Consider the following 27,699-nt stretch of genomic DNA (forward strand, 5'->3'; position numbering starts at 1 on the left):
GCATTTTTCTATAGGATATTTGTATAGGAGCTAGAAGTAATTGTCAGATTTTAAATTGTTTTAATTGAATTGGTCAGGTGGTTTTGGCAATGGTATTTAAATAGTGCGACTCTGCCTGTTTTTCACTTGTTCTGAAGAAGTCAATAGCACTAGAGTATTTCAATAAACGGTACCTTTTTTGCATCTTCCAGTCCTTCATTTTTTGTTTTTATAAGTCTAAGTTCTTTTGTGTGCTTTTTATTAAGTCGAATGAAAACAATATCATTATGCTAGCTAACGTCCTTTACATGTAAAATGAGATTAGTAATGCACAAGCTTGCTGTTAATGTACAGTGGAGTTTTCTGAAGCTGTGTTAATGGGAGTTTAGAGAATCCAGCTGCGATGAGACAACTCACTCAAATTTGAAAACATGTAGAAGGCAACTTACAAGATAGTGGAAGAAGGACATCAACTGCTCAATTTGTCTTGTTTTTCCCCCATTTATTTACCTCTTAAAATGACATATTCTGAAAGTGGAAGGTAGGAGTACAGTCTCTTAGCTAGGCTTCCATATAGATAATATCAGCATTTGAGAAAAATTGTATGGACCCTATGAAGACAGCTTGAACTGCTTAGTGAATATGATGGATATTTCTGTATAATTTGAGTGGATTTAAAATCATATTAGATTTTTAGGGCGGTGCTGAATATATCCCAAAGTAGAAATAAACATTTGCCATAAATGCTTAAGACCATGTGCTCTCTCTTTTATGTGTGCCATTGTCTCAGATTTAAGTTCTGTAACCACTATGCAATTTTGGCAGTAGTGCAGGATTTAAGGCCTAAAAACACACTTCCTGACATTATATGGTGCCAGCAACATGGATTTAAGCTCCACAAACTGCACAATCTTATATTATTTAAGATTAGAGGTGAAGATTTAAGTTTCATAACCCCTACATATTCCACAACATATTTATGTGTAGATATAACTATAATTATATCTATATATATAGACATTTAGACAGAGATGAGTACATAGAATTGAGACAGACACTATTACATAGATGCAGAGAAGAATAATGATTGGTTTTGAAGGTGGTTAATGACAGACTATTTATGATTACAAGGGAATACATATGCTGTAAACATTTTAAAAGGTTTGCAGTATCCCTATCATTTTTAATTACTGGTATTTCTTTTTTTTATTTTTAGTACTCTGTTACCTGACTTGGTGTCTGTTTCCATACAGTGAATACAAGGATAAGATTTACAAACAGAATCACATCAGACATTATGTTATACACTAGGTAGACTTGGTTTATATAGTACCTCGGGTGATATCAGGCAAAAAGCAAAATTATCTGACTTCAGCTGGTGTGATGGTATCACACTGCAAAAACTGTAGTAGCTATAGTAGCACAGAACCCTTCAAGATAATATATTCTAGTTCTGATGAAGTCCAGAATGGTGGGTTGAAAGCTGTTAACCGTGTTTGTCTCTTCAATACAAGTTTTTTTATTTATCAGTTTTTTGAGTATTATTTCATCACATATCTATAACATACATAGTTTGTGCTTAGATTTACTGTGTGTTTAAAATTAATATGTTATCTTGAAGGGTTTTGTGTTACTACAACTATTACAGTTTCTGCAGTGATACCATCACACAAACCAAAGTGGGCTACTTTTTCTTTTCACCTGATGTCGCCTGAAGTAGTACCTGAGCCTTTTGCTTTTTTTAGTTTTGGTTTGGCTGCATGGTTACACGCTGGTTTTGTATTTCTAGACTTGTTTTATAAGTAACCTCAGGGTGTTTCTGATTAGTTTGATTTTTCAAACCCAATGATTTAAAATTTTTTTTTTACTTTTTTCCAAAGCATTCAAAATGCATAACTGTACCCAGTAATAGTTCTTATTGCAGATATGTAATCTGCTTCAGTGGTCAGCCTGGAATGATTTTGCATATCATTTTCTGAAGAATGAGATGAGCTTTAACCTCTGTCTTTGCACATGCAGACTAATCAGTAGTTAAACTTCTGACATCCATTATTTCTAGGTCATTATTGGTGGTGTAATTTTTATTATAAGTTGAGTTCTTGTTTTGTAGTCCTAGATTGTGTCTCTTTTATTAAGTCTCATGCTACATTTAGGGCCACTGAAACTGACCTCAGTTTTGTCTCTTTGTTAAGTCTCGTATGCTACATTTAGGGCTACTGAAATTTAATTAATTACTAAAGTACAAAATCTCTGATTTTTGTAATCCTTCTTCAATAAACTGCAGCATTTTAATGACTTGACCATTTTAATTACTTTACAATAATTGACATGTTTATTTATGCATAAACATTTTTCATTTTTATATTTAGGTTTATCGGTTCATAGGAGGTTACTAAACTAATGGCCCTAGGGCCTTTACAAGCCTAGCTGTGTAAAAACCTGAGTACCCTTAATAATCATTTTTAGATGATCATTGTTATCAGAGTGATTTTGTGATTAACACCAACTGTCCCTGTCCATGACGGACATAGGTGTCACACGTGGGGTGAATTTATGGTCACCCATCTGGTTGTCAAGGTTGCGGTTAAATAGTGCCATTGAGGAGCTCTGCTTCACATGGAGTGGGGGCTTACTCCAGATGAGTGGCAATCGCTGTGAGATATATCTGTCTCTCCAGCATGTTCTGTTAATGTCACAGACTAGGTTGAAATCTCTGGAGCAAGTTATCCTTGTCCCATTTGATTTGTGGATGTGCAGGATTTCCATAAGGTCAGGGTCTGAGACTGCTCTGTAGGCCAGGTGCAGGTCACCTGCCAGCAGTGTGTATGATACAGAATACAGTGACACAGCTTTCAGTCGCTCCACATATGCCATGTTTTGGAGGCCCTGGATTTTCTTAGTTATAAACCTCTGTGGTCTCTCCAGTTGTTGCAGGTTTCTGGTGTGGTACACACAGAAGGGAGCATTGTACTCGACTAGTTTTCTGACAAGGGTGGAATACAGCTGATCTCTAACCTCCCTGGTCTTGGATATGATATCTTTATTTATGAGGTGTGCAATGTAGAATGCTTTTCTTACCACTACGGAAACATGGTGATCAAATTTAGATTGCTATCAATCTGTGTTTACAAGTCTTGCACCTCTGAGTTTGAGCTTAGAGAGGTGCTATCTGTATCATAATTTGCAGGGGCTACATCTTTGACAAAGGGGATAATGAGGCAATTTTTGCATTAAGTTTTAGTCGGAGAGTTTGGCACCAATCATTTGTCTGTGTCAGCCCTTTCTGTAATACATTAACATTGTCTGCAACTCTATGATTGCATGCAGTTTACAGTCATCTGCAAACTTGGTAAGCCACAGGCCATCTACCTTTACCTCAACTTCAGAGAAATAGATTCCAAACAGTAGAGGGCCTAGGATAGATCCTTATGGTACCCCCACTGGATGGACTCCCCAAATTTGACAGTGTGCATTCTGTCAGTGAGCCAGCTGGCTAACATCTGCTAATGTATGGGTTAATCCTGAGATGGGAGAGCTTCTCTATGAAATATGAATGGGGGACTGTGTTGAAAGCCTTGACTGAATCAAGATAGGTGGTATGTACTTTTTTGTCCTAGTCCAGGACTTTGGTGGCATTTTCAAAGAAGTACACTTGGTTTAGTAAGCAAGATCTACCCTTGACAAAACCAAACTTGGTCAGATCAAATGTCTGAAGGTCACCTATGTCCTTTTGGATAAGGTCCATGATGATTCTTTCCATAGCCTTGCAAATAAGGCTGGTTAGGCTTATGGGTTGATAGTTCCCAGGGTCAATTGATAGACCCCATTTTGTGGAAGTGGATTACTGTTGCTGTTCTCCGTTGTGATGGGGCAAAGCCAGTTTTCAGGCTACGGTTAAAGAGAGTGCCGAGTGGTTCCACTAGGTCTTGTTTTAGATTGCTTAGTAAGCAGCCGGGGATGTTATCTGGTCCCATGGAGACCAGGTTTTTGGCCATGAAGAGTGCTTGTATGACATGCTATTTGGAGATAAATTTGACAACAGTAGTGCAAAAAAGAGGACTTATATACAACCCCATGATAAATCACTTGTAATCCCATTTAGGATACACAGACAACTCATTATCAAGGCTTGTTGTGCTTTGTTGCTTAACCAGTGTTTTATATATTTATTGCATATGGGTTAACATTTAATACTTTTAATTATTTCAGTAATTAACTTATGGGAATGCATTGGAATATGTCAAATGCCTTATAATATAAACATCATGCAATATTGGACAGTCATCAATTGTTCTACTACTTTTTCAAATAATAATGGAATGAAAAAGTCAGCTTCTTCACTTAACCATCTTCTGCTGTCCTGTTTCTAAGATAAGATATTCCACTATTTTTTTTTTTTGGATAAGTCCATTGTGATTCTGTTCATAATTGTAAATAGCATATTGCATAAGCAGATTGATCTACAATTGTTTAGGTTTCATGTGAACCCACCACCCCAGCTTATGTATTTGTATAATGTTTTCTTTTGCAATTAAATTCACTATGTCAGATGGGTATGCAATATCAATTTTTATTTACATCATTGTTTCATGGTATCTTCTTTCACATTTCTGATGTAATTAAAGAATAAATTGCAATTGCTTTCAATTTTTGAAAGAAAGCAGAACTTGCAGGCATATATAGAACATGTGATAAGAAAGTAACTCATTTCTATACCTGAATTAATCTGGGGATGTTTACTAGGTTAATATTTTGAAGTTTAAGCAAACATGTCTTGCTCATTGTATTTATTATATGTTCTGTAATTTCATCATTTCTGACTAGTTATGTATTACCAGCATACAACCATGACTGTAAAACTTCAAAAACCATAAAGCACATATCCTGGCTGATTCATTTGATTAATAATACATTAAAGACAGATTCCTGACCTAACATGGACCATGGAAAAAAGAAAAAGTAAGAACAGAAAAAGAAAAGCACCGCAGGCTCTCCTTATGATCTACTTGAACTTATTTAATGAGAAATAATTCAACCAATAAGCATTTTCCTTCTGATTTCACTCAGGGTGTTTTTATACTGGCTTTAAAATAAAACACACATTTCTATAGGTACAAAATACATCACAAGATACAACAATCAAACAATAAGAGGCACTCAGAAATATGTTTGCACTTATATATTGTTTGTGTCTTTCGGCTTTTCCTGGTTAGGGGTCGCCACAGCGGAACACTGGTCCGCTAATGATTGGCAGTAGATTTTTACATGCTGGCTTGCCGGGCCTAACGCACAACCTTCAACTAAGGAACGCCCATTCATGCATGTAGACACACAGAAGACGCTCTAACTGAGAATCGAGCGGGCAATGCCTAACTGTGATGCGACACCGCTACCGCAGCACCACCACCGCAGTATATGTTTGCACTTATATATAAATGTAAAAAAGTACATTAATGTAAAGGCATAGGTATTAACATATAAACCTCTTAATATATACCAAGTGACATAAAAACTAAACAGCAGTTATAAACATTCTGTATAAAGTAACGAAAAATCAGCATTCTTTGCATAATTTCACATGAGCAATTTGAGGTACTTGATATGCAAGACATGCTATTTGAGAATGCACCTACTGTTAGCAGATAAAAAAACAAACAAATGAAAAAAAAAGGCTGACAAAGATGTTTTTAAATACAAGATTATGTTGACATTGTTGAGGTGTGTAGGTCATTGAGGGGACTCCAGTACCTTTCATGTAAAATAGTATTTCTTTGGAAGATCAATACTGTGAGGTTATTATTTTTGCATAGATTAAAGGTCAATAGATCAATGATACTTATTACATTTGCATTGGATTAAGATACAGGGATAAATGTCATATAGATTCCTATGATACAGCTCCAAGGCAGTTGGCCAATGTTCATGATCGTCAGGAGCACCACCAAAAGTCGATCTTATGCAGGTTACAGAGATCCATAGCCTACAACTCTGAGCATTGGAAAACATCATCTTCTACTGTAACTGGAGTGAAGGCAATAGTAAATGTGTATTACAGACAATATTTAATATCCTCCAGCATGGGGAACTGTGCAATCTATACAAATGACTTACATATCTTAACACCATGACCCTATATTCACTTACATAAATGCTTTATAACTCCATTGAGGTACTAAAGGTACATTGATATTTTGCCGAACATCACACAATGTCAAAGGCCAAAAAGCCAATAACAGATACAAACATCAGCTTACATTTCCATCAGCTATAATGTTCAGTTATAAGCCAGCTGGATATTATTCTGCCTGGGAAAACATAATTTAATTATGCTCTCTTCCTTCAAATGATCTATACATTTTCTTTCTCCCTCTCCCACACACAGAATTCTTCAGCCCTCAGCACATTGGCTCAGTTACCATTTGAGTGGAAACCCTAAATCCCCAGTTGCTCCAGTCATGCTCTCCTCAACTTGACCGCAGTAAGAAGTGCCTCCACAGCTTCTCTGACCATAAACCTTATGGCACATATTAGCAATGTACTAGGATTGAGGAATCTCATAAGGAGGCACAGGGCATGACCTGAAAAAACATCCTGTATGCATGGGTGTATGCAGTGGATTATCAGTGGTTCCTAGTCCTGTGGCCCTTAGCTGCATACTGACATCTGTTGCTTAGCTGGCAGGCAATGTGGAGTGCTTTGAGAATGCAGTCACCCCAGGTCTTCGAGTGACTTGCCTCCTTGCTTCTCCATATGCCTAGCCTGGTTTGGTGGACTGTATTGGTATGAGCTCCAACATCTGCTTATGCTCAGTAAGATTACTGCCTGTGATGATGCCCCTCCCCCAAGTATAGGTACACTTACCCTCTTCAACTGTGTGATTAGTCACCTGAGCTGCTAATGATACTTAGTTCTTATGGGCCATAAATACCATTAAGCCAACAGGGCAAATGCCTCATGAATTATAAATACAAGGCTGCTATGTGTTTCATCTATTTTTCCAATGTTCTTTAGTATTATGCATTTCTGTTATTTTAAACTGAAGGCTAAAATAATTGATAAAAATTAATTATGCTTGGTGCTTTTCTTAACATAGCCTGAGAAACTAGGATATATCCTCAGTTTTGGAAATATAATTTAGAATGTCTGTTTATGTATTTATTGTTTGTAAATTCATAAAAATGCACTCAAGTCCATTCACTAATTGTATTTAAATTAGAAACCATTCTCCTCTGATTGTATATACAACAACCCTGTACATGAAAATAAATGAGTGAATGTGTAAATGTTTTCAATTATTTAAACAGAAAAATGTACAACAAAGTTACGGAAATAAATAGACATCTTATCAAAGATATTATTTAAATTAGAAAATATTGTATAAAGTATTTACTCAGTGTTACACAGAGAAATGAAAATTACTAGTCAAGAAGTCATCTGTTTCTATTCCTGTGTGCAAGACGGTATGTGACAGAAAATGCCTCATTAGTGTTTCAATTATATTTTTCTTGTCATGCCATCAATTAATAGGACATCTCTATTATGAAAAGCACCAAATAATCTTTAACAAAATCTTTTCTGCCCATGACATCAACACCCTCACTTCTGGTTTTAATTACACTGTTGTTATTATTCTGTTGGATGTTAAGGCCTTTCCATTGCCAATTAGATTCAAGTAGTTTATTTATAACAAAAATCTTAGAATGTTCTTTGAAAATGTTTCCTATGATCACCATTGCAGTTGTTAATATAGAAAGGCAGACATTTTAAATATGGCTGGAGCGCCTTCTGTGTGGAGTCTGCATGTCCTCCCCGCGGTCGAGTGGCATTCGAAAGATATGCGTGAATGGGCGTGCCTTCATAGAAAGTTCAGTGTCAAGCCTTCACCTCGGCATCATAAAAATCTACTGCCAATCATTAGCAGACCGGAGTACCGCTGTGGCGACCCCTATCCAGGAAAAGCCGAAAGAAGAACAACAACTTCTGAATATTTTAAAAAGCAGTTATCTTAGTCATTCTTCATTCAGAATGAATGCAGGCAACTATGTCTCTTCTGCTCTTATAAGAAAATTAGAATAGAATGGAACTAAGAAAGGATATATTTCAGTTTTGCAAGGTTTCGTGTAATTAATAAGTAGTGCTGCAGCAAAATAATTACCACAGTAGTGTGAATATTTCTGGAGTGTGATTAATTTGACTGATGATTTGATTTTGCAATGTAACCCCTTGAATTTCTTACACTAAACAAAAACAAACAAAAAAACTTGGAATCACATCTGGAGATTGTAAGTAAATGTGGCTTCCTATGTTTAGGTCAAAGTATATAACTACAATCAGCTTTACAATGCAAGGAGTATGTTGAATGTCCACTTTGATAACTCTGTAAAGTATCAGAACAAAACATCAAGAGTTGCATGGCAAAGCAGGCTGGCATCAAGCCCCAAGTGTACTCTAAATCTACATTAAATCTAATGTGGGAAAAAGTAAATAAAATAAATACATAGCTACATATGTAATTTAATAAAGAAAAAAAATATGTTAGCCTTGGAAGAGATAGGAAATAATTAAACAACTAAGTTGCAATCACTTCATTGAATGGAAGCAAAGCTAATGCAATCACTTCATTGAATGGAAGCAAAGCTAATGTATTATTATAAAAATATAGCCCCCGTAAGCTGATTTGAACCAACAACCTCAGCTTCTGTGGGGAGTGCCAGTGTGGGCCAGCACTACACTAACACGCTGCCTGCAGAGTGCTGCTACAATTATCTGCATCAACTTTTCTGCTGCTTACACTGTATGGTGCGGTTTATACATTCCATCTCTCAGTATTTTGTTTTGGTATATTCCACCATCACCAGCATGGACATTCAACTTATGTACACCATGTCAAGCCAGTCAAAGTTATATTATCTAAACTTAGGAAGTCCATGAAGACACATGCTTCAAAAATGCTGGCTAATTATGCAGCCTTTATACAGTCTGCAACTTGTTATGTATGTGCATTTTAGGACACAATGCGTTCCTTGCTGACATCAGATCTTTACTCAGAATTGCATATATTTGCACCATCTAGCCTGCTTTGATGTGATACTTTATGCTTTTAATTTCCTTCTATAGTGCAATGTTTGTATATTTTGTATTAGGTGACTTGTCTGATTGCTATGTGAAATAACTACATGCACTGCATCTGATATGCAACTATTGTACTATTCTATTTCTGTTCTAGAGTGTTCATGCATTTTTGTCTAATTGTAATAACTGTATGTTTTTTATCTGCTTTACAACTATTGTGTGTATGGAGTTTGCAAACTGGCCCAGGAGCTGGCTAAAAGCGGTCCTACACCAGTCCTCCAGCCTGGAAACTAAATTTAAATAAGCAAATAAATAAATAAGTCTGAATGTCTGACAACACCAGCTGAAGAGTTCATAGGTTCATAGGTTCATAGGTTCATACTAGGCTATCTGCCTTAGGGCATTTATAAGCCTAGCCAGAATGTGTTTGGCTTTCGCCACCCATTTTAAATTTATTTTGCTATGCCCTTTATCGAGGTTAGTATACTGTGCCTCTGTCTAACAGTGACACAGAAGTGATACCCGGGGTAAACCTACGATCTCCCATCCACTCATCAAGATTCCTCTTGAAGAGAGTCAATGAGGGACTCTGCCTAACCTGGACTGGGATTTTATTCCAGAGTGAAGGGAGCCTCTGGGTTATGAATCTTTCCCTCCAGCATGTCCTATTTATTTCAGTGCTGAGGTTCAAGTCTCTCGAGCGTGTGGCTCGATGGGATTTGGATTTTCTGAGGTGCAGCATGTCCATTAATTCCGGGTTGGACATGGCTTTATATGTCAGGCACAGATCGCCTCTGAACAGGCGGTATGCCACTGAGTAGAGCTGGAGTTTCTTTAACCGGGCAGCATATGGCATCTGTTTGAGCCCTTTGATCCTCTTGGTGAGGTACTTTTGGGGTCTTTCCAGTTGCTGCAGGTGTCTGGTAAGGTACATCCCAAAAGGGCATTGTACTCAATTATGGGCCTGATGAGGGATGAGTAAAGAGGCACGATGACCTCCTCTGATCAAGATGTGAATCCCTTCATGATTAGGTGGGCTATATAAAATGTTTTTCTAACCACTTTGGCCACGTGGTTGTCAAATGAGAGATTGCTATCAACTTGGGTCCCCAGGTCCCTAATTACTTCTTCTGTACTTAATGGATTACCACCTATGTGGTAATTTGTGGGCACTTTGTTTTTGCCAAATGGGATGACTATACACTTTTTGGCGTTTAGCTTGAGGCCATGGCTCTGGCACCAGTTGTCTGTTTCTATGAGGCCCTTTTGGAGGATGCTTGTGTCGGCTGGAGAGTTGATTATGGTGCCCAGTTTGCAGTCATCTGCGAACTTGGTCAGCCACAGTCCTTCCGTGTTGGCCTGTACCTCCGAGAAATATATACCGAACAAGAGAGGTACCAGGACCGAGCCTTGTGGGACACCACTTGTAACTGGTTTGGAGTCTGACATAGCTCCAGCAATTCTAACCATGTGAGTTCTGTCACTGAGCCAGTTTGCAATCCATCTAGTGACATAGGGGTTTATATTTAAGCTGGTGAGCTTATCTATAATGCCCGAGTGGGGTATTGTATCAAAGGCTTTTGCGAGGTCCAGGTAGGCTGTGTGGACCACCTTCCCCTCGTCAATGGCCTTGGTGACTGTTTCAAAGAAATCAACCAGGTTTAAGAGGCAGGATCTGCCCTTAACAAAGCCGAACTGGGTAGGATCCAGTGTCTGTAGGTCCCCAATATCTTTATTTATGGGGTCCATGATGATCCTTTCCATAGCTTTGCAGACCAAGCTAGTCAGGCTTATGGAGTGATAGTTTCCAGGATCCGTTGAGGCACCACCTCTATGGAGAGGGACCACTGTTGCTGTACGCCACTCTTTGGGCACATATCCTGTAGTAAGGCTGAGATTGAACAGTAGTTTTATGTTTGGGTTTAGCTCTTCTTGGAGTTCATGTAGGACACAGCCCGGGACACCGTCTGGTCCCATTAATGCTGTGTTTTTTGCTTTGGAGAGGTTGGCTCTTACCTGAGCATCTGAGATGTCAGGGGGGCAGCACTCTGCTGCGATAGATATTTGCCCTTTTGGTGGCGAGGGGGGGGAGAAGTTTGCGCTGAACCTGTCAGCTAGGATGTTGGCAATGTCTGTGGGTTCAGTGTATTTTTTGTCATTTTGGACTAATTCTGAGCATATCTGGGAATGACCACCCAGGTTCCTAACATAACTAAAGAAAGCCTTGTGATTATCCTTACTGTCCTGTGCAATTTTTCTCTCGAAGCTGGCCTTGGACAATTTTATGAGTGCCCGTAGTTTTTTGCTAATACTGATCAGTGATGCCTTCCCTTTTTGGGATCTTGCTCTATCATTTAGTAGCTTCCTCCTTCTATTGTATAGTTTGTTTATGGCTGGGGTCCACCAGACAGGATGTCTGCCTTTGGAGGATTGGGTCTTGGTTTTATTTGAGATCGCATGATCCATGCATTCCTGAAGGTGTTCATAGAATGCATTTATAAAGGATTCTGTGGTCTGGGCCATATTTTCCACAGGCCCAGGGGCTTTGAAGGATTCCACCTCAGTTTTGAGGAGTGTGAAATTTGCTTTAGAGAAGTTTTTCACTGTGGTTTTCTGGGCAGGGGGTGGGGTCGGGATGTGAATATCCAGTGAGATTAGTTTATGGTCTGATCTTACCAGTGAGGGATACACTTGTTGGTGATGATCAGGTCCAGTATGTTTTCCCCTCTTGTGGGAGTGGTAACAAGTTGTTCCATAGCATTTGAGTTTATAAATTCTAGGAACCTTTGGGCTAGGGTGTTGGAGCTAGAGTAATGCTCCCAGTCTATGTTTGGATAGTTGAAGTCGCCCAATATAATGGTGTTTGGAGAGACCTTCATATTTTCCAGTGTTCTCAGAAAGGCCGAGTGGGGTTCCTAGGTTTGGGAGGGTGGTCTGTAGCAGGCTATAAACTGGAAGGCAGTTTTACCCACTGTTAGCTGCACATGGATATTCTCTGATGCTTCGTGCTTTGCCACTAACCTGGAGGTGTAGGTATCTTTGATGAATATCGATACTCCCCCTCCTTTTGTGGTTCGGTCCAAGTTTTGGGGCCAAAAAGCATGGTATGAGGTATAACCTGGTAGTGCTGGCGTGCTCTCAGCAGCCCTGAACCAGGTTTCTGTTACTGCACAGATATCAATGTTCTCCATGCTAAGGAGAGTTTTGAGTGCGTGCATCTTGAGGTTTAGACTTCTGGAGTTGAGTAGCATTACTCTTAGTTTCTTATCCCTTGTGATACCTATGGAGGTGGGTTTGTCTTTTGAGCCTTTCCTAAAAAAGGCACTATGGGGGTAGCAAGAGCCTTTGCCAATATCCGAAAGCCCAGGGGTGACAGGTGCAAGCCGTCTCTAGCGAAGCATCATGGCTTGTCGAGCATATCATCCCAAGCTGACAGACATTGGATCCCCTTTGAATGACACCAGTACTTAAGCCAATTGTTGAAATTGATCATCTTGTCTTCATATTGTGGCATCATTCTTGGTGAGGGTAAGATGCTACTCAAGGTCAGGGTCATATCAGCTTAGGCTACATGCTCAGAGAGCTCCTTTATGTCTCTTTTCATGTAGTCCAGGGAGGTATGTCTCAGGTCATTCACACCAGCATGGACAATGACTGAGTCATATTTGTACTTGCCTTGGAGTGACCTGAGTGCTTGTGTTATGTGGCAGATCCTAGCGCCCGACAGGCTGCTCACCGTGACCCTCTCCTTGTTCAGCCTGGTGAGCGGGACGTCAGTGTGCCTGACGATAGAGTCACCTATTACAAGTGTATCAGGTGTGTTGTTTAGTCTTAAGGGCTGTGACTGTTCGGCACACTGGCTTTGTGAGATATGTGTTGCACGTGTTTTGTTTTGGGTAGCTGTTGCTTGGGTGTCTGCTTTGGAGGTCTCTGCTGCTTAGGCAGATCTTTATTTAGAGCCTCCGTACATTTTTGTCCTCCTACTGACATCTACATTTGAAAAGAAATCCAATACACATGATAGATAAAATAAAAAAAAATAATATTAAATAATGCCGGGTACATTTGTCTTCCTGATTAGATTAGAGAACTTCATAACAATAAAACAAGGAAACAGTTACTTTGTTCCCCAAATGAATGTAAATATGTTGGTCATGAAGGAATGTTCCAGACTTAAATCAATCTGCTGAACGAGATGGTGGTTCTAGGCCACCCACGTGGAATTTATATTTGGACATAATCTGTCTTATATTTCTGAGATTTACTGTGTTTCTGCCACTTTTAAACTTGGCGGACTTCTGGGAGATGCCTGTTTTATAACTGAAGCATGAGAGCTAGTATCACATTCTGTGCTGTTTGATAACTGGACATCTGGAGTTCAGACCTCTATTAATCTGGACATCTGAGGTTTCTGTCATTGCTACCATAGACTATAACAGTTTTACTTATGAAGTATTTTGGTCTTTCCCAGATTCCTGATTCAAACTGAATTCAAAAGCTCTTTCTAACAAAACAGAAATTATCTCAGTCTTCTCCCTGATTCCACAAAAGTTTGGAAAAGGTGATGAGTTCCTGCCCTGTTCAGACAGTTATGTTTCTTCTTGGTCTGGGTACTAACTTTGGTGTTGAGGATTCTGTTTTCCTTCTCCTGCAGGAATGGCCCTTTTTGAAGCACATCTTATAGCACATTCAAATGCAATAATAAGTATCATTACCCAAAAAAACCCACGTGCACAGTCCTGAAGCTATGAACTACCAGTCCACACGAAGCAGCAGGTGTGGAGGTTATAATCTCTGCAGAAGTGCACAATGGACTGATGACAACAAGAAAGAACTCACAGTGATAACCATTGACAACCTCATCCATTAATTATTTTATTTTCTTAGCCTGTTACCCTTTTTCTGCTCACAAGTTTCAAATAGTATCAGATAAATGAGTGAGTCAAATAATGTTGGCAAATTGCAGTTCAGAATCACATGCAAACTCCATATCCAAGGCTTATTCTCTTCACAGCTAAGTGATGAAATCCCCTGTAGACAGAATATAATTTGGCAGCTTCTGTCCTTTCAAGAAATACAACTTTAAACCTTTGTGATATAATCTCTTGCAACTTTGTCTCACAGAATGCCACAACAGGAAAGGGACTAGTCACCTGTAGCCAACATTTCACCACGTATGGACCCACTAACTGAGATCTGTTGTTTGAGGAATCTGGAGAAAAAGACGAAGAAGAAGAAGAAGAAGAAGAAGAGTTGTACTTTTTATTTTTCCTTCTCTGTTTTCTTTAGGTTTATGAGACCTCAGAACATAGAAGCTCAAGGGAGTGGAGGTTTCTTCCGACATCAGGGACACAGGCAGGAATCACCTCCTGTAAAATAAATAATTAAATAAGCAAACGTTATTTGTGAGTTTTGTGTGCCACTGGAACATTGTCATTGTGAGCCTGTGACCTTCCAAGCCTTTAAGCATTTTAGTTTCAGTTAACTGCACCAGGATAGGAGTAGCATGAACTCAATCATATAAACCCCCATTGCAATCAGAATCTGAATAGCTTTTGACATTCTGGGTCATATTAGTCTACAGTTAATCAGAACAGTAAGGATGTTTGTCATGTATGTTGGGGTCTATATTATTTCTTTGACAGCTTAGGTTGTCGAATGCGCAATGATCGATACCTAAGCGTCGAAGTTTCAAAATAGCGAATGGCCATATAAGCGAATTCTTTCCTCGGGAAAGAATTTGCATGGCTATTATTGGGGATTTGCCCTTTCCCCAATGTAGAGCAATCTCAGAGTTGGTATATTTAGTTAGGGGGGCACAGCCCCCTACGTTGTGGGGGGGTAAAGCCCCCCACTTTATTTAGGTTGATAAGTTAATTTTATTTCCGGGCGCCTTAGTGAATTCTTTCCCAAGGAAAGAATTTGCTTATATGGCCATTCTTGATTTTGAAACTTTGACGCTTAGGTGTCGATCATTAAGCATTCGACAGCCTAAGCTGTCAAAGAAATAGTGTAGACCTGTTTGCTGTTGTACAACGTATGAGTCCTATTTGGCATCTACTTCTCTGAAGTAAAAGACAATGCCAAAGTTTTGGCTGACTAAGTTTACAGATCACTGCAAGTTATGGGCAGACACTTAATCCCCAGATGACTTAGCCATCCTACAGGAAGATTTGTCTTAAATAAATTCCTGGTGCCAATCTCATAGACTGAAACTAAATGCCAACAGATGCATTATTTATCTTTTGGGAAGTCCTCTATCCCTGGGAAGTTTCACATTTACAAAACCTTCCTAAGAGTTGACCCAGTTGTTCGGAATTTAGGAACTTATGTGTACAGTGACCTAACTTTTAACCAACATGCGTCCATTGTAAGAAAATCCTTCTATATTGTACAGCTTATAAACAAAGGGATTATGTCTAGACTTAGGGATGTCATTGTTCATCATTAGGCCAGTCATTGAATATAATGCCTGTTTGGCAAGTATCTGTCCAGATACATGCAACAAATGAAACACCCATGGAGATATCTTACTAAAAGTATACAAGGCCTAAACAACATGTGCAACACGGACTGACTCAATACCCTGTTACTATACTCAGTATCCTACAGACTGCTAAGAGGTGATCAGTGGCTGGCATACACACCATCCTCTGATGCATTTCTGATGGATTTACTGCACATCAACATGTCAAATGGCATCATAAATACACAGTCAAAGGATTTAAACCTCTTTTGCAACATCATCAGAACAGTTAGAAAGGACAAGTACATCTTGCAGACAATATTGTTGCAACTTGGATCTATGGATTAGTAACAGAAATTTTCCCCAGCACTACTACGTGTTCTACTAACGGACAGAGGCAGCTCCTAAATGATTTATCTTATGCTCAGGTCCCCTCAAATTATCTATAGTATGATCCCAGTTAATCTTATTAGGTGTAATATATAATTGTCGACCATGGGTTGGGTAAGGCCTGTCTATACCAAATGGGATAGGTTATTCTGAGCACAAAAAGGGAAATTGTCTAGGCTTAAAATGGCCTTCAATGCTAGCTGGCCCAGTAGGCTTAACATGGCCTTCAAGGCTAGCTAGATTAGTACATACTTATGAGTCTATGATAGTTTGGATCCAGCCATCAGAACTCAATTATTTGATGTTATACTACATCTGCTTGTCTATGACATGATATGATATGATATGATATATCTAGCTGTTGCTCCCCCCCCCCCCTAGTTAACTTCTTCCACAAAAGCACAACTGGACAGCATAAAAATGTGACCATTTTATTGTCATACCAGAAGCAGTTATTCAAGTGTCCAGCAATATTGTAAACACAGGCAATTAATTCGAGACAGTGATGAACAACTGTCAATAAAGCTCCTGGATGGCTTTGTGCAGAGGCATTGTTCAATTCCCCACCCGTGGGCTTGCCCACCTACAGTGACCCTCAACACACCATTAAACTAATTCATCTTAGAGGACCACACACTCACCCTTAGCTGCTAATGCCATAAAAGACTGACCGAGCATGACAATGTGAGTGTAAACTGAAATGAAAAACAAGTTAAAAATCACTTCAGTATTGAACAGTAGATAACAACTACCTGATATAGCGTAGAAAAGATATGGAGAGACACTGTCCTATTTATTTATTATTTATGTATTATATATTGACATTTGTTGACCGGGAAAGTCTACTGGGTCAGCAATCATTTTCAGTGGAGGCCCAGAGAGAAAAGCTCCATAAATAATGAAAAAGTATAAAAACATTTTCTACAAAGATAAATCACAAAAGATATGTATAAGCAAAATATATACACTCCCAGGAAAAAAAAAATATAATGCAATATAGGACGTATGTTACATTTATTTACAAAGAAAATTAGAATGTAGTGAATACAATTAGAGTGTAAAGAAAAAGTGATGAGAGGTTGAGAAAGGGGAGACGATAGAAAGTCTATGGCTTAGGTTTTAGAGAACAGGTACAGATAGGATTGTTGTGGTAGAAGCTTTTTAAGGCGGTTTTGAACGGTCTTAGTGTATCTAGTTGTGCGATGTGGGAGGAAAGGGTATTCCATAGTTTTGAAATACAGTGGGAGTATAAGCATTTGCCTGCTCTTTTATTGGGTTTGCTCACACTTAGGAGATGTTTATTAGTTGAGCGAAGTGCCCTGGGAGGGTTGTATGTTTGTATACTAGAGTGGAGAAAGGGGCAGCTACTTGGCTTATATACTACTTTATGGATGAGAGTTAGTTTGGTAAACTGGAAGGCATTGAGGGAATTCAAGCCAATTTAGTTCTGAAATTGAAAGACAGTGATGTGTGTGGTTAGGTGCCCATATGGTGACTTTATCTGTTTTATGATAACATGTTTGTAGTTTAATGATAAGAGATTTATGAAGGTTGATGAAAAAAGGGCTACCTTAAAGGAGGGAACGGGTAAGTAGAGTATTAGGGGGCTGATTTTAGTTTGTTTTTGTAGATAGAGTTTATGATGATACAAATTGCCAAGTTTGAAATGCGTCTTTTTTAATGAGTTATGAATTTGTTGATCAGAGTTAAGTTTGTCATCAATGGTAATGCCTAGCAATTTTGCAGTCTTTACTATGTCAATTTTTGTGCTGTTGTGGGAGAGAATATTAAAGTCCACTGAAGGTATTTTTGTTGAGAATAATACAATCTTGGATTTTTTGGGGTTAAGTAAGAGTTGAGCATTGTGTAGCCAGGTCTCTATGGATGTAGATGCATTTTGCATGATTATAATAAGCTCAGGAAGGTTGGTAGCAGAAGAGATTGCTGCAGAATCATCTGTGTATGTAACTATTGTGTTTTTCCAGGATGCTTTGTGGAGATCATTAATAAAGACATTAAATAGCAGAAGACCTAAGATCGAACCTTGGGGGACTCCCATACTATTTTCCAGAAAGTCAGACTGTTTGCTTTGCCAGTTGGTGGATTGTTTTCTATTGCTAAGGTAACTGGAAAACCATGCCATGGTGTTTGGGGAACAGTACTATTTCTTAGCTGTTGTAGTAGTTTGGGGTGTGAAACCATGTCAAAAGCTTTGGATAGATCTAATAGAATTACTGATGTTATAAGGCCATCATCGAGGGCTTTATAGACTGTATCAGTGAAGGAGAGTAGAGCTGTGATGGTACTGTGTGCAGGATGAAATCCATGTTGGGTGGGTGCAAGGAGGTTATGTTCTATAAGCTGGTTTAGTAGTTGAGTGTGGATACACTTTTCTAGTATTTTGGAGAGTGGAGAAAGTAGAGAGATAGGGTGGTAATTAGAGAGGTCGTTGGTATTGCTATCTTTGCATAGAGGTATAATAATAGATTTTTTCCAAAGAAGTGAAACAGTGGGTTCAGAGATGAAACAATTAATTAAGATACTAATGGGGTAGGTGATTGCATCAGCTGCAAGATTTAGGTATTCTGATGGCAGGTTTTCAGCAGAGAGGGAGCATGGCTTGAGTTTGGTGAACAGTCTATGAACTTGGGAGGTGGATATGGGTTGTATAATAAAAGATGGAGCTGATGGCATATTTTCAGACGTGTCAGAGGAGGGGCTGGAGAAGGAGCTAGGACAGTTCTGAGTATGGCAAGGGGTAGTTGTTGAATTATTTGAAGTTATATCATTACTAGGATATGATTCTTTGACTAATTTCAGAGTGGCATTAATAAGATGAGTATTAAATGTGTGGGTAATTTCCTGAATGTCTTTGTCAGGGGATGACTTTGACAGACTGCCCATCCCTGGCTAGATCTGATATCCTGCCTATGTGAAATTAATGTGTATAATTACCCACTGTAGGAAGGTCCTTTTATAACAGGGTTTGTAAAAATGATGTTTTATATCCTGAGGGTTAATATCTTGACTGGCATGAATCTTGAAGACTAACTCCTTATCCAGGCCACATGGCAAGGGTCATTACCCACTGCTTTGGGCAAATTAGCTGAGAGTTATACTAATATAATCTGTTGTCCTCATACCCCCTGGACAGTATCGGATCTGCTGACTCAGATTACCTGGAATTCTGGATAACAGATAAATATTTCACAATGTATGGAAAGCAGAGTGACTCAGATGGAATGCAAATGCTAATCCTCAAGCACTCCATGAGCTCTCATCACTATGGTGCATAGCAAGCTCAATCCAATGGATCAACTTCAAGCACTGCATGAGCTCTCATCACTATGGTGCATAGCTAGCTCAATCCAATGGATCACATTAAAGCACTACATGAGCTCTCATCACTATGGTGCATAGCAAGCTCAATCCAATGGATCACCTTCAAGCACTCCATGAGCTCTAATCACTATGGTGCATAGCAAGCTCAATCCAAAGGATCACCTTCAAGCACTCCATGAGTTCTCATCACTAAGGTGCATAGCAAGCTCAATCCAATGGATCACCTTCAAGCATTCCATGAGCTCTCATCACTATGGTGCACAGCAAGCTCAATCCAATGGATCACCTTCAAGCACTCCATGAGCTCTCATCACTATGGTGCATAGCAAGCTCAATCCAATGGATCACCTTCAAGCACTCCATGAGCCCTTATCACTATGTTGCATATCAAGCTCAATCCAATGGAGCACCTTCAAGCACTCCATGAGCTCTCATCACTATGGTGCACAGCAAGCTCAATCCAATGGATCACCTTCAAGCACTCCTTGAGTTCTCATCACTATGTTGCATAGCAAGCTCAATCCAATGGAGCACCTTCAAGCACTCCATGAGCTCTCATCACTATGGTGTGCAGCAAACTCAGTCTAATGGATCACCTTCAAGCACTCCATGAGCTCTCATCACTATGGTGCACAGCAAACTCAGTCCAATGGATCACCTTCAAGCACTCCATGAGCTCTCATCACTATGGTGCACAGCAAGCTCAATCCAATGGATCACCTTCAACCACTCCATGAGCCCTCATCACTATGGTGCACAGCAAACTCAGTCCAATGGATCACCTTCAAGCACTCCATGAGCTCTCATCACTATGGTGCACAGCAAGCTCAATCCAATGGATCACATTCAAGCACTCCATGAGCTCTCATCACTATGGTGCATAGCAAGCTTAATCCAATGGATCACCTTCAAGCACTCCATGAGCTCTCATCACTATGGTGCACAGCACAAACTCAGTCCAATGGATCACCTTCAAGCACTCCATGAGCTCTCATCACTATGGTGCACAGCAAGCTCAATCAAATGGATCACCTGAATAAACATTTTGCTTTTTCCTAGTTTTTCAATAACCTAGTACTGACCCATGATTTGGGGAAATCAGAAAGAATTAACACTTTTACAGTAGGATGAGAGCTGCTAAGGATTTCTTTGTTTTGCTTACTTCATTTAAAATTCATCCCAAAATAAGGTAACAGATAACTAAAGCAGGAGAACCAATCCTCTCCTCAGTGGATAAACCTTTGCAAGACTTAGAAAATAATAGCAGGGCTGTCCCACATGATTTTTTACATGAAAATGCCAAGAGTTGTGAACCAGCAACTTTGTTACTCTTCCCAATTAACCACAGGTAAGGTAGAATGGTTGTGGCCTTCTCTTGGGCACCTGGAGCCAAACTGCATAATCTGGAAATCTGCAGGTGAGAAAGACTGTAAGCAATGCTGTTGTATTTCCCTGGCATATACCTGCCATTAAAAATAGAGATTTGGAGGTTGTGAAGGACAAATAATCTTAGCAATGACTGAATATAGATAGATGTGAATGAGGTGTTAATGAGCAATTGAACTACAACCCAATTGTAAATGTAGAAAACAAACGTCTTGCTGTAAATCTGCTCCTACTACTGTTGCCTTGCAAATGGGCATGCACTCCAGAAATGACACATCTTTCTTGAGATCCACTGACAAAGAAAATGTCCATGTGGCTTAAAATAACTTTACTTAGCAGTAAGCCCTCATCCCTGGACCCACTACTGCATCCATAAACAGGTGCAGCCCTGTGATGACCTCTATCCACTACTTCATAAGGAAATCTGATTGTAGTCAGACAACACAAAATACTGTCTATTCAGTTCTTCCTCACCTCTGCTCGTAACTCTCACTCAGACTAACTTCTGCCTGCCCCCATTTCAGAAGGATTGCCAGAACCCCAGTAAATGTCACCTCATGCACAACAGACCTGCACGTAAATCTAATATGGCCCAAGAGCTCTAAGAACTCCGATATTTTCACTTTCTTAGTGGGCAAAAGGTTGTTAATAAAATCTCTCATTCAGATTAATTTGATATGAGGACGTATAAACACTGAAGATACTATGTCAATTTACAAACCTGTATAGACTGGGCCCTCAGTTTTGTATTCTGCTAGAGGGGACCCCCAAATCATGGCAAGTCTGGGTAAGGGACTCCATGCCCTTTCTGGTGCATGTGGCCTGTTCCCTATAACTATAAAGTGGTGCTCACCTGTCTGATGTGGAGCCATCTGCTGCCGTCACCATTACTGAATTTTTCAAATGTGGCAGATGTAAACATGCAGCCCTTGAGGCTGGCCATGTCAGTGTAAAACTGGTATTTAAAACATTTGTCCAGCAGCAGTTAGTTCTGCTTACAAACTGGAATCAAACTGAATGTTACTTCAACACCCAAAATAGCCAATCATGGTTTTAAGAGCATCTTAATGATATGGATGGCATAATGTAATGATGCATACTGGACCTTAACTTCATCTTTGCTGATGATGGCATTAACTGAGGACCCTAAAAGGAGTGATAAGTGATGAATGAGCCTGTATCCACCTTATTTCCTAGGTACTAAATGCAAAAAAGAAGTGAATGAGAACAAAACAAAGAGACATGCCATACTCCCTGCAGAAACCTCTTTGTTAAGAAGACTCCTCACCAATTCTTTTCTGCCAAAACCTGACCTCAGTTTCCATTACAAATTTATGGGAATTGTGATGTGTGACTTAACAGAAAAAAACAACAAAAACAACTTCCAAAATGTATTAGTTTATTTAAATATCTAGGTAACACTCCACCAATTTTAACAACATGCTCATTTTCATGAGGGCATGTATACATTTGTTCAGTTTGGGTCTCTGAAAGATGATCTTGCCGCTGAACTTGAGATCAGGAGGTTTAAATTGCTGCTATTGTGTATTTACTAGTCGCTAACTTGGTGTGCACTTGACCATAATTGGTCCAACATTTCACAATCAAATGTACTTTCCTACGGTGTGAACAAACATGCATAAAGTGGCAGCCTACCCACATTCATATACCACTATTGAAGCCATCCTGCTGAAGTGTCAGCAACTCCCTTTATAACTGGGTTAAATACTCATCTACCTGTAGCTGAAACTAACATCATGTAAAAGGTGCACCTCCCTAACCCTGAACTGATAACTGATCATTAGAAGCTGAGGGAAGAGCAACCCAGAGGCACCATTCAGAACTGGCACAACATCCTCCATTAGCAGATACCTGTTGTCAAATGCACAAGCATTTTTCTGTAAATTGGTCAAACAGTTGAGCCCTCCCTAAAAGAATCTAAAGAATTCAACAAATAATCTTCTATGACTGCCTGTGTGCACTAACCATTTCTAAATGGATGTCAGTACCCAGCTGAGACATGTTGGGTTGTTCTGTGGGAGGTTCTGCTTCAGGTAGTTCCTCTGGTTTAGCATTTACCAATCCTCTGCGTTACCTATGTCTCTGTCTCTTTGTTGGGGATTTGAAATCATTTGCACTTGCTATATTGCCAGGTGACCTTGCCCTTTTGCTCACAGATGCAGGGTTCTCCTCCTGTTGGTGGATCATTACCACAAAGTCTACATAAGATGACCTTGCCTAGGAGGCAATCACCTCCCACCTGGCCCTCAGGTCCTACACTGATTTTATGAATCCTGAAAAAAAATGTAAAGATATATATTAATCATGTAACACATCAAAGTCAGAATGCAGCCTAAACCTATCATTAACATGATCTGCTCAAAAATTAATAGATTCATAGGTTCATAGTGATATACTGGGCTAACAACCACAAAATCCTTTGTATACCTAGCCATGCACTCCAACCCAAATGTGTCTCTGTGTATCATGGCCATTTATTAGGAGGGGGTATGTTAGGAAGTTCTAGAGGTTATTTGGGGGTGGGGTATGTGGGTTTGGGCATTACTGTCTGCGTCTGTCTGTCAGAGACATTGGAGCCAGACCTGGGCTGAATTTCTGGTTTCCCATCCCTGAAAGGACATAGGTCTCAAGCACTAATTACTTAAAGACTCCATGCCATTAATAAGCAGCCATTCAAAGCCTGTATGGCAGTTTAAAAATACTACCCACACTGCAAGATTCAATTACTAGTTGAGCACAGAATGTACTATTACCCCGCCCAACATGCACCTCCACAAGATAATTCCCCCCAACCTCTCCATTTATTTTACTTTTATTTTCATTGTTTTATTTGAGCCACAGAAGCAACATGACACTTATGCAGATGCCCCATTTGAAAATGCTATCAGGGTATGCTTGGGCATGTGATAAGGATGTACAAGAAATGTGGTCCCTGGCCTGACAGGGTCATATACATTTGTTCTTTCTGCTTTCCTCTTCTACTTTTTTTCACAATCATGACAGCTGACAAGAGTTAATTACAAGGTGAAAAATGGGAGTAAGGCATCTGAAAACGTAGAAACATTTATTTATTTATTTATTTACTTATTTATTTATTTGGCTAAGCAAGTGAAACCATCTGTTACCCGGGAACACTGGCAAGCCCACATCCCTTCCCATTTGAGAGTTTATTAATAGCCATTTTGCCCAATCTGCCCCAAAGCAGAGTAACTCCAAATTTACTTTTTTTTTCCTTTTAAATATTCTACAAAGGAAACTTGTGGGGAGATTCAACTCTTGACATGCAATACCTACTCTGCTAAGAACTAGTGATGGAATTCCCTAAGGATGGGAATTGCCTCAAGAAAGCACAAGGAAAAACAACTGTTCACCAGCTGACTATCCCCTTAGGAAGTGTCACCTGGTGCCAGATTAATGACTGTTGTTAGCTGTGCAACCAAGACTGTAGCTCTCCGCCTTGCATCACTAAAATGAGAAGTAGTAACTCTGAAAAATGTTTTACAATTGGCCAAAATATGGAACACTTAGTAGCAACTTACTAACAGTAAGTTTATGCTTGGATATGGTACCTATAATAAATTGTTCTATTTAAGGGCTATGTGATATGGGTATTGATTAAAATATTTCTTAACATATGTGTGATAAACCCATCCAGTGTGGAACAGCAAGGAATACCATGTTTTAAGACTCAAAACAAGGAATAGTCCTCACTGTGAAGTGCACTTGAAATTGGAAATTGCTGGGCGGATTTGTTTCTCTTTGCTGTGCATGTTTTAGGATATGAAGTCAAAATGTACGCCATTACTTAGAGCTGTAATGTTAGTAGATGACAGAAGGAAAATGTAATGGTGTGGGGGCATACAGCAAATGTGAGGAAAGGTCTGGACATTCCGAAGATGGTGCAGAGTTGCACATATGATGTAAACAAAGAAAAACCCATTAAAACAAGCAGCTAAACTGTTGGCAAATGCCATGGAATAGCTAAAGTAAGAGCTCATTTGTGTCACTGCTGTTGTAATCAAAAGATGTGATGAAAGGGGCTTCTGTAGGGTGCGTTGTTATAAGGAAAGTTGAGTGGATGACAGCCAGGCGTAATATAATGAAGGAAAGTTTGAACCTGTAGGCAACTCACATTCCAGCAGTGAGGATGCTTGAGCTAAAGAGGGAAGTAACCAGCGGATGGAGCACTGCGCCCAAGTGTACCTTGGTAGCTTATATATATAATATTATCTGTATGACAATAAAGTTTACTTTGACTTTGTTCAAGACCTCGTGGACAAAAGTCTCTGCAGGTAAAGGGCATTTGCTATATTACTTGCTGATAGTAAATAAGTCTATTCTGCATGTGTACTGCAATTTACTTATTGCATGTTTTCCAGGTCATTGCTGAAAATGGCTTTCTTCATTAGACAACAAAAACACTTAACTGTTGCATTGATAAATAAATATTCCCATAATTAATATTTAGATAACTTCTTAACATATGTTCTTTTTTAAGATGCCTATGTTTTCTGGGACCCTCCCCATAGCAAATGGCAGCATTAGCTCTCTCCTTGAGTTACACTTTAAAATGTTTTGGAATATGTAAGCAATGAAAAACATGACTATGCTTTGTTTTCTTTGCCTTTGTGGTTTTACCACAAAGTTTAAAATTACACCTTTATCTATCACCAGACTGCTGTTAGTTTTGCCATATGCAAAAACATATTATGCATTTAAGTTAAAAGAACCTGAATGCTTTACAGTAAAAGAGTCTGACAGAAGCAGAAGATTGCATCCATTATTTTAGCTACAGTGGTCTAAGTTGGAAGTGACAGTGGACTTTATTAAACTGCACAGATATGCACTTAATGTGTCAAGAATACAGCAAGTGAATAGGTGTTGTCGTTACTGATACTCACAAAAAAGGCACCATGTGATCAAACATGAGAACTCCTGATTGGCATCCTACTGCTATTCTGGGAGGCTGCCTCATTATTTATGTTTGTATGTATTTATTTATTTATATATGCAGTTTATTTTTTCATAACTCTAACTTACAAAGAAGAAAATATCATATGTATACTTGCTTGTAATAAATAAATTTAGATAATTGATTTTAAAGTTAGTTAATTTTAGAGAAAGATGTCTAATGAAGGTAAAAGGCTGTAGTGCATTTTTATACAAAGCCAAAGTTTTACAGTTTTTGGTTTCACCACACATTCTTTTCATGTGCAGACATTGTAATTCACATAATCAGAGGATATAAAGATACATTTATGTGGGAGCCATTAAACATAGTGCACATTAAGACATTAGCGAGAGTACATCAATTGCTGCTGTTTCTAGGTTGCAATGCATTAATTGGTCAAATTGTGAGTTGATTTTCATTGTTTTTTTTTACTTTTTACTATTTGTTCTACTGTGCTGTCATCGGTGTTCAGTTTTTGCTGAGCTCACTGTCATGGTAGCTAGATCTGGACAGTGGTTACTGTCCACATTTGAAGTTTTGCCTTAGTATTTAATGAAAAATGACTTCTTTTTTCATCTTGTAGACAACAGTCTCTGGGCTGTACATGTTTGCATGTACCAACACAGATGTCTTACCAACCGCTCTAGTTTGCACTTTATTTTTTCCTACCTATGCTAAATGACGATTCATTTTCAATCTTTTGCCCCCAACCAAGATTCTATAAAAATAAAATAGCACTGGATAGCATGGCGAGACAACAGACTACTATCCTATTGTCAGCATTCTAAGATTTGGTATCCTGAACCAGTGAAAGAATTGACTCATGCTTACTGAAAATAAATTCTTGCTTAACTGAATAGATTCTGTTTGTGAGAGGTGCAAACAAATAGCTAACTTAGAGAGAGCCCTCCTGGAATCGCATACACATAGCGAGCATTACACTGTTTTACTCACACTGTCACAAATGCAACATCCTGATACTGACAGCACTAAACTGGCACGTGCTGATGATATAACAATTCGTTACCAAATCCTGATAAAAGTCTTAAGATTAGGCAGCTATAAAATTCCCTCTGATGCATTGTTTATATGCAGTCCTTCATCAATATTTCACCAACAGCATTACATCCTAGTGTCTAATAAGACCTATTGTGAGACACACACACTCCATGCTAATTAGTCTAAGGAAGGACAGGGTTATAGTTCGCGGTTTCTCAGAATCCATTTGTGCTGATGCATCAGGGGGTCTCCAAATCCTCTTTTCCAGAACATATGGCTATGTCTTATCAAGGTACATGCTGGAATGAACAATCTGTCACAAAAGCACACGAAGAACAAGCAGAAGGATGTGCTGGAACTTGATATAAGTACATTAGTCAAGGATAAGACTCTGGTTTTGAGAGGTATTTTTCCATTGCAAAGAATGATGCCTGGAGTCTCTTCTTTGACCACCATGTAGCAACTGTAGTCAGAAAATTCATCTCTAGTTTAGGGTTGGGATGGTGGCCTAATGGTTAAGGTGTTTACCACACAAACATAAAGTACAGGGTTTGAGCCTCATGAGGGATAATTAGCTAGGCTTGTAAAGGCAACTAACCTATTAATCAAAAATTGTCATCTTATCTAAAACCAAGGAAATTATTATTCCTCTGTATCCTGCCATGATTATAGGCATTATAGACACACCAAAAAAAACTCACAGATTTCTGATAAAAAGGATACCAAGCCTTAAAACTCTTATTTATTGTGAAAGACTGGAATCCTTACCCTGTGCTGATTGTCAAACTGACAGCGGAGGGAAGACATGAACCTTGTTTCTGTGCTTCTAGGGACCCTATTAAATTCATGGCTTCCTCTTTCTCAATGTACCAGGTGGTGTAGACAGAGCTAGAATAAAAAATCTCAGTTTACATCAGGTAATAAACAAAACTAAATGGAGAGACAGGTTCATTACATAATGCCTCCCCTTGATCTCGAAGCAACTCCCCATACATAGCAAACAACATGACTCCATGTCGGCCTTAGCTTAGAAAAACTGGATGGGTGCCCTAAAATACACTTCAAGACTGACAGGACTGGCCTTTTCTGAAAA

Source organism: Protopterus annectens, chromosome 5.part1, assembly GCF_019279795.1.
Source record: "Protopterus annectens isolate FY-2018-M chromosome 5.part1, PAN1.0, whole genome shotgun sequence".
NCBI classification, from domain to species: Eukaryota; Metazoa; Chordata; order Ceratodontiformes; family Protopteridae; genus Protopterus; species Protopterus annectens.